The sequence below is a fragment of the Tympanuchus pallidicinctus genome, unplaced genomic scaffold (assembly GCF_026119805.1).
Source record: "Tympanuchus pallidicinctus isolate F22 unplaced genomic scaffold, pur_lepc_1.0 scaffold17, whole genome shotgun sequence".
NCBI lineage: Eukaryota > Metazoa > Chordata > Aves > Galliformes > Phasianidae > Tympanuchus > Tympanuchus pallidicinctus.
The window spans coordinates 17,353,263-17,368,576 of NW_026294690.1; the positions used below are offsets into that span (position 1 = coordinate 17,353,263).

At 39.3% G+C, this 15,314-nt stretch overlaps 1 protein-coding gene across 1 annotated transcript in view; it reads left to right on the forward strand.

Annotated features, from left to right (window-relative positions):
• CNTN6 (contactin 6) overlaps positions 1-13,988 on the forward strand; it is an 86,968-nt gene extending 72,980 nt beyond the window's left edge. Inside the window, exon 21 of the mRNA XM_052679014.1 lies at positions 11,218-13,988. The gene's annotated coding sequence lies outside the window, so the exon portion shown is untranslated. The remainder of the gene's footprint in view (positions 1-11,217) is intronic.
• Positions 13,989-15,314: the final 1,326 nt, after the last annotated feature.

Genomic DNA, 15,314 nt, shown 5'->3' on the forward strand with positions numbered 1-15,314 from the left:
TACACTTTAAAAGGTTGTTTGATGCAAAGGCTGTTCTGATCAACAACTTTTTTTAAGGGGAGATTAAAACATATCTGTCTTCTATCATGTTTAGTTATTCTTCAGCTGGTATTGTTCTTTGCCGTAGGTTGAAAGTGTAGATTCATCTCTGGTATGGGTGTGAAGGTAAATGAGAAGAACACTGATTTTCATCATCTTGAAATATAAATAAAAGCATCTAATTAAGCCCTTCAATCTATTGAGTTACTAGAATGTCAAATTAAACACCAGAGTGAGCATGACTTTCAAGTGAATAGATAGAGCTCAAAACATCAAGTCACATTGCTGTCAGCTTTAACAACATCCTGTAGAAGTGATGTTATCTCACATCACTACTAGGGGACTTCTCATCCTTCCCACTACATTCTGAAGTCTGTTTTCGTTACTGACAAATGTGTTGTCTCATCTTTGTAACCATTTGCAACAACAAACTAATCCAATTCCTTCCCTACCCCAATACTTCTGAAAAAAAAGAAGGGCTCAAAGGGAGATGGCAGGGTGTATGCACATGAATGAGCAGAAGAATATGCTTTAACCTGTGCATGATAATCTTCTAAAAAGCTTGATAAAAGATTTGGTATGGAGGCTAAGATGGAAGCAAGAGTCTTAATCATGGAATAGCTTAAGTTAGAAGGGATCTTAAGCATCACCAAGTTCCAATCTGTTGCTGTGGCTGCCCCCCTCAGCTCAGGCTGCCTTGGGTTTCATCCGTGGTCTTGGGCTCCTCCAGAGATGGGATGCCCGCAGATCTGAGTGAAACATTTCTTCCTACCATCTAACCTAGACTTCCCCTCTTTTAGTTTAAAGCCATTCCCTCAAAGCCGATTGCTATCAGACCGTGTAATGAGTTGCTCTGCTCCTGTTTATAAGCTTCCCTCAAGTACGGAAAGGTCTCAGTGAGGTCTCCCTGGAGCCTTTTCTCTAAGCTAAAGAAGCCCAACTCCTTCAACCTTTCTTCATAGATATTGCCCTTAAAACATGAAGTTGTATGGGAAGTTACCAACATTTTGGTGCCTGGCATTACTGATGTGCTGAGAGAACTCCACGTGCTCTGACAAAGTAAAACCATAAATAATAAACACGCAGCAAGAGCATGCATTATGAAACGATGTTCAGTTTTGATTTAAGTACTCCAGCGGATGAAAAGGCTGTTAAATCCCTAGGACAAGGTATTTCACTAGGAATTGCACTTTCTGTTAAATATTTGCTTTTCCTGTTGATGCTATCAAAGCCAGGAGAGTGTATTTCATGTTCTTGTGGCTACAGAATTGAGTGTAGAAGCGTGGGCTTTTCTTCTTTGTGGATAAACAAATTTTATTTGCATCTGGTGATATTCAATTATCCTCATACTGAATTTAACGTAGTGTTTCAAAAAGATGACCACTGCAGTGGAGCTCTGACAGAGCTTTTTGCATCATTCCATCCCAGCAGGTTTCTAGCAGCAGCTTGTTGCTACCATTGCAGCTTGCCTGCATGCAGATTTTCTATCATCCAATAAGCAAGGGCTATTTTTTTTCAGTAAATGTAACTTAAACTCTTATATTTTATAACATGAATGTGATTCTTTCACTAAGCTTAAACAAAAAGATTTTTTTTCATTCAAGGAAGGAAATACTTTCTGCAGAGCAGTTGTGTAGAACTATATAGGAGGACTGATAGATGATTAATTACAGGGAGGTTCTAAAAATATAATGCTGCTTTTAGAAGCCTGTCCTCTGAGATTTCTACAAAGATACTAATTGCAGGAGTTACTGGGAAGAGGTTTAACACAGCTTTCAGTAGAAGAGTGTAGAATGAAGTGGATATGGTATTTAGAAATCTTGTTAATACCCTAACAAAGATTGTTTTTCTTTGCAGTGAAGCTAAACAAGGAAACATTTCCTTAAGATTTGTTTTCATTTCTGCATGCATTACTGATTTTCCTTGCAAGGTGTTTTTCTCTCTCTAAAAGGTAATTTTCAAATCAGGCTCTTTCCCTGTGTTTGACCTCCTAATTTCTACGTTTGTCTTATTCTGTTATTTCTGTGGGAGAATCCCCTTTTTAAATCAAGGGAAAACCCTAGGAACTGGAAGATTGCTGACTTGAATAAAGCTGTTCTTTTGCTGGGCTTTCTTAGAGCTGGAACGTAAGTGGATTACCAAGTAACTATTCCACCTAGCAACTTCCAGTTGAGGAATATGCACATGTATTTACCCAGGAAGGACCCTTGAAAAATCAAGGCAATAATCAGTGATTGTTACAGCTTCTGTTTCCTAGCTCTTCCATGAGCCACCATATGGACAGTGCCTATCATAGGACTCTGCTCCACTGTTGTGGCCAAGTGCTCCCCTCTCTGCCTGGGGGAGTCAGGTGTTTGGCATCATAACTACTAAAACCAAGCAAGACACGCAGCTCTAGCAAATAATCTTTTCATTCTTTCCCTTAGGAGATGTTTACTTCAGCAAACAGAACTTAAATTGATCTAATTCACTATTTTGTTCTGCTGCTGTGCTTCCTAAAGTAGATTTACCTAGCGTTGAGAAACTCAAACAAGAGGAGAATGCCTTAAAACACAGCTTCTAAGCAGTCTTAAAAAGAACGCCATTAAATAATAATGTGACCCCCCTACTCTCTCTTAATGAATGAAGTTTGTTAAATTGTGGAGGCCCATGTTCTCTTCTTCCCTATCATTGTTTTTTGTTTCACTAAAATAAGTGTCCAAATGAAACTAGACTCAATCTACAGAACGATGTTGAAAAAGCCAGGTAGCCAGCTTAAATGATTTCATCTTATATCTTTATAAAATGTTATTAAGACATCTGGTGCTGAAATAAAAAGAGTTTGGTTGACTGAAGGAGGGAGAAAAAAGCTTGCAAAAATAGTTTTGTTACTCGCAGTTGTAGAAAACATTTGAAAATAAGAATATGCACTCCCTAAAACTAGAAGTCAAGAGGAAGATGACAGAGAAGGGAAAGACAAACACAGCCCCACTTATTTGACCCATACTGGAAATGCTGGGTGCTGTCCTCCGAGATTTCAGAGCATAGGATCAAATCCAAGACAAGACTGAGATTTCCAACAGCAGGAAAAGTAAGATCTATTATATTTTGATGACATAAGCAAAGTAGCAAAAAACTAAAACCAGTCACAGTCAGAGATTTTCATTTTAAATTTAATACATCAACAAAACATTTGTCCCTGGGGGAAAAAAAAAAAAAAAAAGCAATTTTGAGTCTATCCAAATGTTTCAGTTGGTTCCAAATGCAATGTTTCACTGTGATTTAAGATCATTTAAACTTTCTTTAATGCCTCCTCCATTCTTTATAGAGCAATTTCTGAATATGAATGCCAAGAAACTAAATAAAATAGCCCATGTGTGCTATTGTACCAACCCCTAAATCAGCATTACCCTGATGTGCAGAAACACCCTGGTTTTTTTGCAGGTCATTGGAATGCAGTGCTAGAGAGGACTTGACACAGAGCTCTAAATCACACTTATGTATAAATACATTGCAAAAGCAGAGAAAGATTTTATTAATATCTGAATGTACTGCAGTCACAGAGAATTTCCCACAACGATTTGCAGTGCAGAAGCCAGAATTAATCTGCTCAGAGAGGCTTTGGCATGCGCTGGGCTGGTGGCTGAGGATGCTGACACAGGTTTTATCTATTTAGTCTTGAAAGAGAACTTGTGTCCATGTGCTCTTTGCACTTCCCTGGGTAAAAGCTGTCCAGAATCTTGCCCTACAAGGAGTATCCCTACTGCCTTTCCTCCATTCTGTATCTGCATGTCCAAGGTACGGTCCCGTGCATCTCAGTGATCTTAAATATCAGTTGTCTGGAAGCTTGCATTGCTTCATGTAGATGCAGCTCCGCTATGGCCTTTGGGTGAATGTGGTTTGAGGTATAATATTTGCTGTGGACTGTTGAAATGTTGGTACAAACGTGGTGAAATCTTCCAAGTGTGAGCAGTATGGAAATACCATCTTTGCATTGTTTATCCTGAGGAGTGGCTCTGTTGAGCTCAGATATATGTGTTGTCTTCTGCCACTGAGAATGGACTACTGGAGTGCTGCCACCTAGCAAAGGATTGTTATGGAAGAACAGCATAGCTTTCATGCATTTGTACATATGCTTTCAGAAATATCTCTCTGCCTAAAAACATAGGCAAGTTGCAGAGACTGGGCATGTAATGACCCAATCATCTTCAGAGCATGTACAAAGATGTGGCATTTCTCTTGATGTGACCATTATCTAATCCCAAAACTATGAGGTGGGGGGGGTAGACGGGGAGGGGAGGGGTGAAACATTGCTATTAAAACAGCGTGTATAAAATCTTTCTTGGTTAAATTTACCATGTAGAAAAGGTCACCTGGACATTTTGACAGCATGGTACAATAAAGGCTTCTAAATGGCTTCAATCATTCAGGCTTTTTCAGTCTGAACTTTTTTTTTTTATCAGTTCATAGCACTTAGTACTTGAAAATGTGTGTGCCTGTAGCAATTAGAATGTCATATTAATAATGCTGCCAGGTATTATTTCTTTGCTTAACCTATTCTATGTATGCCAATATATTTCAGTGCTGAATAGTGTCTATAGATTTATCCTGTCCTTGTAAAATGAATTGGAATAACTCTGAGACACAAAGAGTGAGATACCAAGAAAACCACACCTTGGATTTCATGAGACATCTTCCAGATTTTAAAGAGAAACATGGCAAATCTTTCACGTGTCCCTTTGCCCTCAGCAGATTTAAGACCTATGCAGTTTGAGGGGGTTTGGGATTTATTTGAGGGCCTTCTTACACTGGTACGATTTATCCACAGAGATCAGCAGTTTACATTGCATTGATGAATGTGGTTATTGATTTATTCTGTGATTGTACCGGCCTGGTATACAAGGACTGCAAAGTGCTGTTTTCTAAGAGTGATTGACTCCATTCTTTATTGACTAAAATGAGCTGATGAAAATCATCCTCTGGCTGAGCTGGAACTACTTTTTTGTGTTCCTGCTCCTAGTAGAGGAAGTAGGAGGCAGACTTTGGTGCAGAGTGGGGGAAAGAAGTTCCAGGTTTGATTCCTTCTGCATAACTGTGGCTGATAGGGAGAAAAGTATCTGCTTCCCTACACCCTCTCCCATTCCACTGTGCACACATGCAGCTTTATGCTGCCTTACAGGGTAATAATGTTCCTTCAATTTTATTGGAAATAAGGAAGTTTTTCTGATACCTCCAAAAAGAATGGTTCTGAAGTTTGTGCACCATTCTGTCTCATGCTCGTTTGCAGTTGTAAGAAATCTCAGAATTACGTATGGAGTGGAGCATTTTAAATCTTATTTTGTGTAATCTGTTCAGCATGAGGTTTACAAGGCAGCATTGCTATACCTATTTATGTGTATGTGTTACGTGGTGAAATCTGTAAAGTAAAATCATTGTGGCTCAAGAAATGTCTTCCTTGGAGAACATCTATGAGCACCCACACTGTTCTAATTGGAGATGCTCTCTATTAGAGAGACTCTCCCGGGCTCCTGAGTCACAGGTGGCTTTTGAATTAGCTTCCTAAAGTCTAAACTCCCCAAAGAATCCCTTTTTCTCCTGGTTAATACACAGTCCTTTCTCCCCACATCTAAGCATGTAAGAGAGAAGCGCTCTATTCTGTGCCTGTTGTGCTGGTTGGCAAACACTGAAGTCTATTGCATTAAGTCATGCATTTATTGAAGAAAAAGGTTTGGTTTTATGGAGCTGCAGTAGGCTTCGTTCTCAGAATAAATATACCAGTCCAAAAGCAGTGTAGGTGGAGCTGCCCGCTGGTACCTGGTGGTGGAGCAGCACTGGGGCACCAGCATTTCCCACACATACAGGAGATGAGTGCAGTCAGTAGCAAGGAAATTAAAAATAAAAGCTGGTAACTAAGCGTGCATATCTATGCACATGTAGATACAGACATAAGCGCCTATATAAGGAGCAGAAAATAGAAAGCTGTGTAATGAAAAGAGTAATACATTTTTCATTTTCCCTTCTCTCCCTGAGAAGAAAAATCAAAAGGCTGATTCTGCAGCAGGCAGTATATAGCAGCAGACATTGGTATCTAGGGCCCATAATAATTTATCTAATTTAGCTATGGCACTATATTCATAAGTACAAGCTCCCAGTCATTTCTCTACATTAGGAGTGGTGTGTGCTTCTCCATTTTTCCCCCCTCTGCAGTCACTGGAAGATTTCTTCTATAAATATATCCCTCTATAAATACCTGGCTGGCTTTCCAGCTTATTAGTGGTTCCGAGGAAATAAAATGATAACACACCTTGTACTTTAAAACTTGTATATAAAACATCTCAATAAAATAACTCAAAGGCACCTGTGAAATGAAATCATGGCCATGGTTATCATCACCCCATTCCCTACAACTTAGTTCCTTTTTTGTTTTTTTCTTTTACCAAATTAAAGATATCAACTGAAATATGGTCACTTTGTGGCAGTTCCCAACTTGAAATAAAATGAACCTGCCAACAATTATTGATTCATAAGCACTCTGGTCTGTGCTGGTACACAGCTTGGCATTTAATAAAATTAAATGTCCCCGGTCAAATTACACCATTGGTTTTTAATCAGTGCAATCTCCAGTGTTTCTTAAGGCTTCCAGCATCGCTTGTGGTTGCCTGGAGCTGTGCGCTTCTCTCAGCCCTGCAAGCAGTGGCAGGAAGACATCTGTCCTCCAAGGAAGGGGGATATCAGCATAGGAAGCACACCATGTACTGCTTTACCAGCCGTACCTGATATGTCTGGCACTCCTTCTGCGGAATTGCACTAAAACATCCATGTATTTTTCAAGCAAGGTTTGCATTAGAGCAGTTTACTTGGGGTTGGGGCAAGGGGGGGGTGGGGAGGGAGGGAAGGAGGGGGGTGGGTAGTCCCTCAGCATCCCCAGCAATGGGACAGATTTGTCTGCAAGCTCTCAAGTTAAAGATATTCATTATTAATCCTGGAGAAGGTGTTTTTTTTTGTTTTTGTTTTTTTTTTTCTGCTCTGCTATTTGCTTTGACTTGTGTTTAATGCCACGAGTACAGAGTGATTCAACTCCTGTTTGTGAGGGCTTTCAGGTGACTTTGGGCATGAAGGCAGCGTGGCTGGGTTGAGTTCTTTGGAGCACTGGAGCTGCCAATCCCATCTTCCCCGCAAGGTTTTCACAGGGATCAGTATACTCAGACTCTTCACTTGAATGTAGTCATCATAACTGTAATTAAATCATCAGCTGCATAGTCTGGCCATTGCAGTAACGCTCGTTTGTTGATGAACTTGTAATTTGTAGATGAACCTGATTTGTAGATGGAGGGATTTGTGGGTTGCTTCTGTTAGGGAGACAAAGACAATACCTTTCTTTGGCAATACCTTCTTTCTTAGGGAGATCAGTCGTAAACAGTAACAGTGCTGTTTGCTAATATACAACAGGATCAGATACTGGCAGCTACTTTTTCTCAAGGCTCATAGACCTCTTGTAGGTCTAAGCTGCTTCATTTCCTTCTTGATCCTATTTTCAGTCTTGCATGTCTCTGCACTGCTTCATCTCTTCCCATGTCACTCCTGTACGTAGACTTACAAAAATACTCCTGTATATGAACAAGTCTTCAACATATAATTGAAGAAAGCTCTTCTTTGACACCAATGGCTCTTGAACAGCACTATTTTCTTGGAATCACACTCTGTTCCTAGGCAGTGTTGTGGTTTCCTCACTGATCCCTTTTGTTTCTATTTTCTGATGACTAAACTAAGGCCTTTGTAACTTCGCCTCCCTCCCTGGACTGAACGCTGGCCATCACATCCCATGACTTTCCTAAGTTTTTACCTTAGTTTACTTCTTGGTTATGCAAATATGACAATTGTCAGAATCCTGCATTTAATGCATCCCCAAAGGAAGAAGTACGTTTAGGCTATAACAATACTGCAGATGGTGTCATTTGTTATAGAAAAGACTCCAGGAGAGCACTCAAGTGCCAGTTAGAAAGCTCAGTATAATTTTTTAAATAGTAATGAAGTTTATTAATGAGAAAAAGTTGGACTCCAGCATAACTCCTCCAGCAGGTACTGTTGTCGTTTGTGTTTCACATCATTACTAATTTTGTATTCAGCATATCAGAACCGTTAATTCAGATTTAGTCTGCAGCTGAATAAGCCAGATTGCTTAGGAAAATAAACGTCTCTATTACTTTTTATAGTGTTGAAATTAATTTACAGTTCCAGATTGTGATAACTAAAATTGAGAATTAAAACTATATTTGCTACCTGCGATTTCCCAGAGATTAGCATTCACGAGGCTGTAAAAATATTAACTACTTTAAATAATGCTTGCAATATTTCTAGAGTTATAAAGCACCTTCCCCTAGCTCACTTTAATTTATTTAGCATCCATGTCTTTAAACCTTCCTTTTAGAATATTCACACTGCCGAAAGATTAGACTGAGATTATTGCATTAAGAGAAATGCTGTTTACGATGATGGCATGTAATACAATATGTATTTCCAGGGGCTTTGAAAGGCATGGAAATAAAATTTTTAATGATGTCTTTAAGGGCTCTTAGAACTGCTTTTGTGCTATTGGAAGAGCTGAGGTTGAGCAGAATTTCTGAAGCAGAACGGCATCGAGTCAACAGCAAAGCGGATAAAACCTTTATAGGAAAGGGGGAACTCACAAAAAGGCAACTTCATTTCCAGATTAATCTCTGAGAATTGTGAGGAGTGCAAAAGGGAGAGATGGGTGAATAAGGAGCAGTGAATGTGTTTGCTCAGAACAGGTCTTCCTCCAGCAAAGCCAACGGATGCTGAGTTGTTTCTCTGTTAGTGTTCCATTCCCCTCTGAAATACTCAATGCCTTCACTGTTAGTGGCATTCAAAAATCACAATTTCTCCTCCAAAATGAGCAATAACTTGAGCAATGAGCAATACACAGTTGTGTATGTAGGGTTTTTTGAGCCTTTAGTGTGTACCCGAGTCAAAGCTGGACTTCAGTTCTGCTGAAATGAATAGCTGAGCTCCTTATGCAATGGGTTGATGCAGAAAGCTGGAGCTTAAGAAAACCATTGAATTTCATAAGAAAATTGAATGAGTTGGACGTGGTACCATTGCAGGATTATGTTCTCAGCCAATAATGTCTATTCTAATACCTCCTTGGTAGAAAGAAGAAAATGGGATTTAATTTTATATCCGTGGATTCAGCAAGAAACAGAGCAGCAGATTCATAGTTTGTGTGGTGCAATACTGCCTTGGATGTTTGGGTAAATTCTGGCTTGGTTTTGGTATTGACTGCTTTAATGAAGTATCTGCCTAATTGTGTCAGTGTGCAGGAAGGGCAGAACTGAGCAGCCACTGACAGCAGATCTCACCTTTTGCTTGATTGTCTAAACTTTTTAATTTTGAATTGAGTGGCGTAGAAGCACTAACTGGAAGGGTATTTTGTTAAGGGAGCTGCAAGGGAAAGCTCTCAAGTGCTCTTAAGATGATGTGTGATGGCAAATCATGTTGCAGATGTCCTGCAATAACAGTTTTTTCAAAGTTCATTGCTTGACTATCTTGCCATATAGAGATCATTTCCTTTGGGTACCACTGGAGAAAAAATCACTTTCCCAAAGACTCTTCCTTTGCTTACTTGAATGCTAATCTTTATTATTTCACATCAGAGTTCCTTGCATAAGTGATTTTAGGATGGTAACACCACAAGCTGAGATTTCAGTACCTGAATTCCTACTCTGAAACCACGGAAACAGAACTGCCTCATTTTCCAGTTTCTCCTTTTTTTTTTCTTAAGAAAATATACTGTTCTTAATTCTGAAGGTAAGAATCCAAATGCCCGAGTGTCACTTTATGAGAATTGCCCTTACATCATGAGTGAATCTCCAGTGTTCCATGGCTGTGCTTTTGCAATAATGGTTTAAAAAGGAAATGTTTATTTTCCCCCAGTTTTTAGTAGCTACAGATGAAGCAGGGGGCTGATTACCCACACTGAGCTGTGAGGGTCAGATCCAGAGGAAAAAAAAAGTGAAACTAAACGTTTCAGAAAATAGGTGAAGGATCCCGCTGTGGCCAATGTGGATGATTTAGCCTAACACTGTGGCTCCCAGCCTCTCCCCTTCCTATAACCCATAAGTTATGGGTAGTAGAGTCCATGAGCATCACAGTGGACACAGAAACTGCACATAAACAGGTGCAATCAGAACCAGAAAAAAAAAGTTATTAAATTGAGGACTGTTTTTTCCTCTAATTAAAAATAACACATATTTAAGTATGTGTCAAGTCAGGAACTGAGGATACAAAGATCCATTCAAAATAGAAATGTATTTCAATTTTCAGCAGCAGCTTCCATTCCTATTGCACTTTCATTGCAGGCAGGATGTCTGCTTAAAGAGAAGTACTTGAAATAGGTCACTGGAAGAGAAAAGGACTGAGTTTAAAGTTATTTTCTTATTCAGTTATGCGTTCACATCATCCTAAGATCTATGCAGGTGAAACTACCTGGAAGGCATCATTTGGGAAGGACTCATTTTGATGTACTACAAAGAACATTACAAAATATTAGGGTCCATCCAGACTCAACAATTAAATTAAGACCATGCAGCAGCACTCTCCTTCCTCTTTGCTGGGGATTTGTTCTTTTCTGAGGATGTCATAGCACGATCCTTTTTATCAGACACAAGAAAACAGTGGGCAATTAATCAGCATAGCATTGGTGGCATAAATGAGATTAAACACCCCCACACATCAACAAATTTAAAGCAAATAGGAAATTTGGGGGGAAATCAGTCCTCAGGGCACAGTAGAATCTGCGTTGTTCTGTGTTTTCCATTTGACTTGCCAGAAAACACTGATTAAAAGGTCCCCTTCGTTATGGTTGTAGCATCTTACTGCAGTCATAGAACGGCAGGCACTAAGAAGTTCTCAGAAGAAATAAAGAAGTTGAGAAAATCATTTTATTGCCTGACAGAAGGGGAGGCTGCCTTAATTTTGTTGTCACTGGGAGTCTAAATGCAAAAGGACAGCTGCTGTGCTCAAGCAACAATGCAATCAGTTAATGCTTTCAGCAGGGAGACATTAGCTGCTTCTCCCTCCTGCCAGGCAGGGAGAAACAAAGTTTATAAAAAAGAAGGGAAAAAAAGGAACTTTTAGACTTTTTTCTTTCTTTCTTTTTTTTTTTTCTGTGCTCATTTGAAGGGAAAACAAGGGCTGCACCAGAACAGAGGATGTCTTTCAGGATGCTCCCACTACTGTATCTTGGTGATACTGTTGTGATGTATGCGTTGGCTGTGGCACATTTCTGTGATAACTGCAGTAAAGCCACGTAATCACAACCATTGAAGAGAACCCAAGAAGGATCATGTAGGTTGTTGTCAAAGCTACTTTTATTACTGACCAAAAAAAGAGATCAAGCAAGAAAACGTTGAATCAGACATGGATTGAAGCCATGCAACCAGGAGGAATTTGCCCTACATAGCGATGAAATTAACATAAACCATAAACAAAATGAAGACACTTGCTATTTTCACATTCCCGTTTTGAAATGAAAGTAAAGCAGAACAAACAAGAAACTAAAATCATATGTAAAGTCTACAATGTGTTTCTGCCTCAGAGCTGCAATAATGAAGGCTCCTTCTTCTAAAGGAGCAATATTCAGCAGCTTCATATGTTTGACCCTGAGTTTTGCAGTGATGAAAAGAAGAAACAGAGGAGCCTCAGCCTCACCTTGGCATAATGATCTATTTTCAGGCTTTTCATAAGATCTAGAACCACCAAAAGTAGGAGCAGGAGAAGGCAAGAGAGAAAAGAGATGAGACATAGTTGTTAGGCACAATGACCAATCCCTTTCATGTGAGGCCAGTGGACTTGCTTAAGAGTGGGATGCACTGGGATTTTAAGAAACTTAAATATATTTTCAGATCTGCAACTGACCGTGCTCTTCCATGCTCCACTTAAAATTGTGTTTTCAGAAATGCAGATTTCTTCTCTAATAGCCTCATGGGGGGAAGCTGAGCAGGGCTAAGAGGCAGGACTTGGCTCCCATCCTCTGCAGAACTGGGAAGCCAAAAGACCCAAGAGCACAGCTAAACCCAGAGCTCGAAAACGCATCCGAAGAGCAGTGCTTTACAGGTAAGTTGATCAGGCAAAGCTCAGATTCTTTAGCCATCAAAGCTGAAGTAAAATATTAGTATGTTGAGAAGAACAGTCAAGGAAAGAATATTTAATTATAAAGGGACAGCAACAAAACCATCAGAAAGGAAACAGGTGAAGTTGAAAACTCTCCAGAACTCTCCTGCTCTTGGTGCATCACCTGCTGAAATAAAAGAAAAAAAAATTGTTTAAGTTGCTGTGAGCTCGGTCTTACACATCATTATTAAATGCTGAAAGTTTAATATTTCATATAGATGGGATGAGGAGATTGCAAGAGAAACTGAATAACCTCCATGGACTTCTGAAAGCACTGAGACCAAATCCACCCTGAAAGGAAATGAACAGTAAAACTATATTGTTGAAATTAAGTCCCGTATTTATAGCGTTTGTCTTAATTTCAGAGATTTATTGAAAAGGGATTTGAAGAAGATGAATTAATAGTAAGAAATGACAGACTAATCCTTTCCTTGGGACCCGTGATTATATGAAGGTGTAGTGAAAACAGCAGAGAGAATGCTAGGTGCCCTTGCTGGATGGATACTACGTTCAGTTTAGACATTAATCTACAAAAGTGGATTAAGAAAATCAGATGTGAGACATTTTCACAAGGGTTTTGTTCAGTCTTGGGAACTACATCTACAAAGAGTACACTTTATAGCTCTGAGAAATCACCAGGGAAAGGGGTTGGAAAATAGATTTCAATTCATTTAAAAAAGATTAAACACTGCCATAAAGTAATCTAATTAGTTTTATCCTTTGTTCTGCTCTGGACATCTTCAGAGCCGTCTGTTTTATTCTGCTGCTGCTATGCTGCCTTTGCCCCCATGGAAAGGGCTCTCCCTGCACCACTGGGCTACAAAACATAGCTTTGAGAGCACCAGAAAAGGTCACTGCAGAAATCAAATGAAGCTGTATAATGAGACTTATCTTTAAAACCTCTTGTTAATTAAAAGATGAAGATTTGAGCCCGGTCATGTTTCCAATCAAAACAAAGAAAGTTTTGCAGTCACTTGAATGGCAGCCAGATCATATTTCTGATAACACTGATCAAACATCAAATGCAAGAGGGCAGAATGGTAAGCGTGAGAGTCAGAAAGGCAGCAAGCAGAGAACATGCTTGGTGGGCATTGGCCTGCTGGTATGATTTGCTTAGCTAATTAAGGGCAATCTTCAGAAACTTATCATTCTTAATTTGCTTTCATGATGATAATAATAACGTATTACTGCGTGTTTGTCAAAGACACTTTATTGTGCAGTTGCCTTTCAAGGCCAGGCTGGAGGCAAGCTGTTAGAGAGGAGGCACGGAGCAGCACGGATCTGGTGTGCAAGCTGGAAAGGATTAGCTGAGAGAGGTCTAAAATGAGCTGTCAAATGCTTTCGTTTAAGCATTCTGGAGAGGATTCTTAAGTCATTGAGCTCTAAATACACTGGGAAAAAAAATGGAGCTAGATGAAGATGCAAATAAATGAAATCGGGAGGCTATTTTAAAACAGAATGTGAGTTTATAAATAGTGTAATAACAGAATACTTTTTGAAAAATCAGGAAAATATGTCAAAAAACAGAAAGAAAATTAACTATGACCAAGCAGAAAATACAGTCACTTACTGTGAACAGCAGATATTAGATCTGAAGGAAAAATAATCTATACAATTCTCTTTTCTCCTGAATAAAGCTGACACACCATTTTGTCTCATAATCTGCTTTCCCATGATGCAACAGTATTCTAAATTATCTAATATAATCACTTTATCCTGTTTGAAATTATTGTGTCACATTCCTGAGAACGGTTCAGGAGGTGCCTCAGACCAGAGAAATGAAAGCAAGCCAATGGGAAATGAAGGGCCATCAATCTATTTCTTTTAATCAATTAACATTTTTTTCTTATCTTTGTGTGTTCAATGTAATATAATAATTTAAGACAGTTTTCTAAGCAGAAATGACCAAGGAGGCTGTGGATGCCCATCCCTGGAGGCGTCCAAGGCCAGGCTGGATGTGGCTCTGGGCAGCCTAGTCTGCTGGTCGGTGCCCCTGCATACAGCAGGTGGTTGAAACTAGATGATCACTGTGGTCTTTTTAAACCCAGGCCATGCTATGACCAGGTAAATGGTTTATAAAGACTCTTGCTGCATTCAGGACATTTTTTTTTTTTTTTCCCCAGTGGACAAATAAAATAAATATCACAGATGATGTGATTGAGTGCACTCAGCAAGTCTGTGGATGGCACCAACCTGGGGTGTGCTTCTGACTTAATAGAAGGAAGGGATGCCATCCAGAGGGACCCAGACAGTCTGGAGGAGCTGGCTCACATGAACCTCATGAAATTTAAAAAGACTATGTACGAGGTGCTGCATCTTTCAGTAAGGATGTGGCTATTTTTGCAGTATCTGTCTTTCATTGGGAGTCTGCTGCTCCTCTTCAGAGTTCCAAAGTGTCTGTTAAAAAGCCCAAACAACTCATACTGAAAGGAATTGCAGAAGCCTGTTTATAACCTATCTTCAATTCCTGAATTGTTATTTGAACTTAATTTAAGTTAAACATAGAAAGTATCCTCCAGTTCTACAAAATCTCCTAGATTGATGTAAGAGACCCTTTGGCCCTTCCCACTTTCAAAGAAAGATTCATAGTGACAGAACGGTTCTTTGAGCATAGCCGGTAGTTTATAATTAAAGATGATGAAAACAAACAAACCCAAAAGAACAATTTTTCACTATGTTTTCTTAAAGAATTCAGTCATGCGGAAATTTCCTAAAGAGATTTAATTTAAATGCTTTACCTTGAACAGCATCTTTGAGAGAGATTGTACGACTGGAGAGGTTGAACCACTGTATCCTGTTTTTAACCTGTGTTTACAGCTCTTTCTATTTTCTGCATCCAGATCTAAAATGAAGGAGTGGCCAATTCCCAGCAGGTGATACTGCTTCCATTCCTTTGGAGCTGATTCAAATTTTTGGCAATTTTTATCTCTGTTCTCCTCGCCATACAAAGCAAGAATTTTTCATCTTTCAAATGAGAGCTGAGGAACATACAAATGAGAGGAGATGCCAACTTCAGTTTCTCTCGTCTGAGGTGCTTTGAAATTATTTCCCTTGAACTTCCATCTTTAAAAGAGCAGATGACTTTAAACAACCCTTAGAACTCAATA